Source organism: Leucoraja erinacea, chromosome 34 (assembly GCF_028641065.1).
Source record: "Leucoraja erinacea ecotype New England chromosome 34, Leri_hhj_1, whole genome shotgun sequence".
NCBI lineage: Eukaryota > Metazoa > Chordata > Chondrichthyes > Rajiformes > Rajidae > Leucoraja > Leucoraja erinaceus.
The window spans coordinates 17963465-17967581 of record NC_073410.1 but is presented as its reverse complement, the minus strand read 5'-3'; the positions used below and the strand labels follow the sequence as shown (position 1 = coordinate 17967581).

The 4117-nt window shown below is 45.1% G+C and overlaps 1 non-coding gene across 1 annotated transcript; it reads left to right on the top strand.

The window, feature by feature from the left end:
* The first annotated feature begins 3395 nt into the window (after nucleotides 1-3395).
* On the top strand, nucleotides 3396-3467 carry trnam-cau (transfer RNA methionine (anticodon CAU)). Its single transcript has one exon. It is a non-coding gene; the product is annotated as a tRNA-Met (tRNA).
* The last annotated feature ends 650 nt before the right edge of the window (nucleotides 3468-4117 follow it).

Here is a 4117-nt window from a genome sequence, read left to right as displayed (position 1 = left end):
CTACTAGTGGGAGATTGTAGGACCTGTGATCAAAGCCTCAGAATTAAAGGCTGTTTCGTTAGGAAGGAGATGGGGAGACATCTCTTTAGTTGGAGGGTGGTGAATCTGTGGAATTATTTGCCCCATAAGTCCTAGTGGCTGTCAGTGGATATATTTAAGGCAGCGACAGATAGATTCTTCATTAGTACATCTGTCTGAGGTGATAGGGAGAAGGCAGCATAATTGGTTTCCGAGGGAGAGATAGATCAGCACTGATTGGTTGTCGGAATAGACTGGATGGGCGGAATGTCCTAAATCTACTCCTATCTCTTAAGATCGTATGACCTTATGAGATGGTAGGCCGATGGGCCTGTTGATGTGCTGTATCGTTCTTACCAAATGATCAATGAAACAATCACACTAAATATTTGCACAGTTTCAGATGCCTCTGGCTTTCAGCAGCATTTAGAAATAAGTGCAAGATTCTCATAGTGAGCATAGTTTAGTCTTTAATTTGGAGATACAACTTGGTAACGGGCCCTTCAGCCCAGAGACTCGGCAACGACCGACTCATCCTGAACGATCAGCCATGATCATATTGAATGGCGGTTTTGACTCGACGGGCCAAAATAATAATAATAATAATAATAATAATAATAATAATAATAATAATAATAATAATAATAATAATAATAATAATAATAATAATGTTATCCATAGAGCACTTTAAAAAGAAATACAGTTGCAACAAAGTGCTGTACATCACTAATCATTGACAAAAAAGAAAAAAGTTAATACACACCAAAAATAACAATCAAAAGAAATAGTAGGAAAAGACATGTCAAATAAAGAAACATCAAAAACACCAAAAACAGAAGCAAAGTCTCAGGCACGGTCAAAAGCCAGGGAGTACAAATGTGTTTTAACACTGGATTTGAAGATGGACAGTGAGGGGGGCCTGTCTGATGTGCAACGGCAGGGTGTCCCAGAGTGCCGGAGCAGCAACAGAGAAGGCTCTACCCATCTGAGCCTCCGACTAGACCTCGGTACCTCCAGGAGCAGCTGACCAGCTGACCTGATGGACCGGGCAGGAGTGTATGGGTGGAGCAGCTCAGAGAGGTAAGGCGGGGCGAGCCCATTCAGAGATTTTAAAACAAATAACAGTATTTTAAAATGAACTCGAAAGTACACAGGGACCCAGTGGAGGGAGGCCAGAATTGGCGATATGTACTCCCTCTTTCGAGTCCCTGTTAAAAGGCGAGCAGCAGCATTCTGAACCAACTGGCGACGAGCCAGTGAAGAGCGAGCAACTACAAAATAGAGCGCGTTACAGTAATCCAGCCTAGATGTAATAAAGGCATGGATTACTGTTTCAAAATGCTGCCGCTCGAGAATGGGCTTCACCTTCGCCAGCTTCCTTAGGTGAAAAATGCCTACTCCCGCTCCTATTTTCTATGTTTCTATGCAACAACTAATTATTTGTTACTGTCACAATGTCTTAATCAAAATGTCTATAGAAAGTAGTGACCTTAAACACCATCCATCCTATTACTCCGGATATTTTGCCTAACCCGCAGAGATACTCCAGCACGTAGTGCCTGCCTTTGGTGTCAACCAGTATTTGCATGTCTTGGTTTCTGCATTTAATCTGGTTGTTGCGGATTCCATTTCTGCTCGTCCAGTTGTACGTAATTGTGATGTCCGGACGTCCACATTTCCTGAAACGAACCCGTGAAACGACACGAACTGTGCAGAACTCGAGGGACCGAGCGACGTGCCCCAGCCGCCTACCAGAATTCATTCGCATTGTTGATTCTCGTTGAGTGTGAAGAGGGATTTAATCACCATTTAATTCATTCTTATTCCCTGTAGCTGGTCAGTGGGTCAGGGATGGAATCTCATCCCGCGCCTTTACCCGGTTCGCTGCTGCTTCCTTATCCCACTCGATTCTACATTCCCCGGCAAACTCAGTCACGTCCTAACATGTCCCGGCGATTGGTTCACACGTTACCCTTCCATATCTTGGTCTCCCTCGCCCCTGACCCTCAGTCTGGAGAAGGGTCCTTTGGTGGCAAGAACAGAAAGGCAGATTATGTGAACGGTGTCAGATTACGATAAGGGGAGGTGCAACGAGACATGGGTTTGCATATACATCAGTCAAGCAGGTATCGCGGACAGTGAAGAAAGCTAATGGCATGTTGACCTTCATTGCGAGAGGATTCCAGTTTGGGAACAGGGAATTCCTACTGCCGTTCTACATGGCCCTGATGAGGCAGCGCCTTGAGTATGTTGTGCAGCTTTCGTCTCCTAATTTGAGTAAGGACATCCTCGCTATTCAGGCTGTGCAGCCTAAATTCGCTGGGTTAATTCCCACGATGGCGGGAATAACATATGTTGAAAGGATGGGTCAATTGGGCCTGTATTCACTTGAATTTAGAAGGATGAGCGGGTATCTTATAGAAACATAACGTTCTTAAAGGATTGGACTGGCTAGATGCAGGAAACATGTTCTGGATGTTGGTGGGTCCAGAACCGGGGGTCATAATTTAAGACTAAGGGGTAGAACATTTAGGACTGAGATGAGGAACAACCTTTTCACCCAGATTCGCTACCACAGAAGACAGCGGAGGCCAATTCACTGGATGTGTTCAAGGGTGTGTTAGATTTAGCTCTTGGGGCTAAGGGAATCAAAGGATGAGGGGATGAAGCCGGGACGGCGTACTGATCAGCCAAGATCATATTGAATGGCAATGCTGGCTCAAAGGGCCGAATGGCCTACTGCTGCATCTATTTATTCTATGTTTCTATGTATCTAATCTATACTACATTTTCCTTGATTCACGTCCCCTTTGATGTCTCATCTTCACACCCTATCCTTCCATATCTTAGTCTCCATCTCCCATGACCATCTGCATCGCAAAGGGTCCCACAGTCACGACTTGCTCCCACCGTCTTGCTCCGGAGTTTACAACAGCCGTTAGTTCGCCAAGTGTTACATACTGGAAGACGGCTATGTTACACTTGAAGTGAAAATACAAAAGTGCCAGATACGTTTCACAAACAGACAACGTGCACTGTTGGCCCTTCAACACTGAATCAATCTGACGTATATTAAATCCACTAGACGGGATAGGGAAGTTAATTGTATCCAGGAATTGGACAAAAAGAACAGTCAGGTGTGGGTGAATCATCGGCTGCAGCTCGGTCGGTGCTGTTAGATTGAAGTGTGATCGGCCCTGAGACACAGAATGTGGGAGAGACACAGAGCACGATGAACAGATTGAAGTGGGGAAGTGTGGAAAGAAAGCAAAGACGCCAACATAAATTGTTTAAAGTGAGAAAAGTAAACAGCTCACCCAATAAAAGGGAACATACTCAGTAAAAGGGAGCGTACACGCAAACAATGTTTCAGTGAGAGCAGAGTGGCGCAGCGGAAGCGTGCTGGGCCCATAACCCAGAGGTCGATGGATCGAAACCATCCTCTGCTATTCTTTCAATTGATATATTTTTTAAATTACCGCCAGCTCACACGTTCACACAACATATATTCAGTTTGATTCGGTGCAATCGTATTTCATTTGAAAGTTTCGTTTATGTGTATCATATTATGTGTTGTTGATCACCGGGTAAATAGACAACTGACGGAACTCGGTGTGAATCAATCGCCGGGACATGTTGAGATGTGATCGAGTTTGTCGGAGGAATGTGGAATCGAGTGGGATCAGGAAGCTGCACCGAATCGGGAAAAGGCGAGGGACGGGATTCTATCCGTGTCTCACTGACCTGCTCACAGGGAATAATAATGAATGGGATGGCGATGAAACAGATCAACAAGACGACATGTGGGAACAAAGATCTACAAATGATGGTTTATATCAAAAATAGACGCAAAGTGGAGGGCTGACTCAGCGGGCCGGACAGCATCTCGGGAGAAGAATAATGGGTGACGTTTCGGATCGGGGCATTCTTATGATAGAAGGCAGATGTGCTCACCATTAGACCACACGGTTGCTTCGGCGAGTGGGGAACGGAACCGAACTCTGTGACTCGACCATGGTCCCGAAGTTGCCTTCTGATCGCAGTTCCGGTTGCACGCGTTTTGAAAAGAGAAAGCGCATCCTTATGACATAATTAAAAA